This window comes from Galeopterus variegatus, unplaced genomic scaffold (genome assembly GCF_000696425.1).
Source record: "Galeopterus variegatus unplaced genomic scaffold, G_variegatus-3.0.2 Scaffold12130, whole genome shotgun sequence".
Lineage (NCBI taxonomy): Eukaryota > Metazoa > Chordata > Mammalia > Dermoptera > Cynocephalidae > Galeopterus > Galeopterus variegatus.
Genome location: NW_007738241.1, coordinates 42,404 through 43,089, shown reverse-complemented (window position 1 = coordinate 43,089; position 686 = coordinate 42,404).

The window sequence follows — 686 nt, the reverse complement described above, 5'->3', positions numbered from 1 at the left end:
GGAAGAATCAATGTAACAATGGGCTGAAATAAAGCCCCAGGTGGACAGGACAATAGGGGACATTCCTGGTCCCTAGAGCAGATTTTGTGGGAAAGAGATTCATCAGGCTTTAGACTGCAGGAAAAGAGAGCCAACACTTTTCATGGCTCCCTGGACACTCTCTGGACATTGGATTGAAACAGCCCTGAGAAATCACAGACTTGGATGGCTCCCCTTTCAGGCCAGGTGTCAAAGCCCCCTTCCAAGTTTTCACAGCGGAGATTCCTGTGCCACTGAGTCAGGATTTATGAAGCGCTTAAATTGTGAGGATGTTCTTAAGGTAAATTTGAATAAGCAAGTAAACACATGAACAAAAAACCCTTGCTGTCAGAGTCATTCTGTAACAAGCTGAACAGAAGTGACTCCATTTTGTTAAACTTTTAAATTAAAAAGTTTTTTTTTCTCTTACATAGCTTGCAGCTGGACATTAGCATACAATGAATGATCCTTGTTCACACAATTGCTAGAACGTGGCTTTTGCTCACACTGTACATAGAAAAATGACAGAGGAAATTATTAACCCAAGTGGCCATTCTTTACTAGCTTACTAACTAGATCTTTTTGAGGTTGACAGGAACTGAATCCATGACTTGACTTCATGGAGGATGGTCACCACGAATCAGCTCTCACCCGAGATGTTCTTTGAT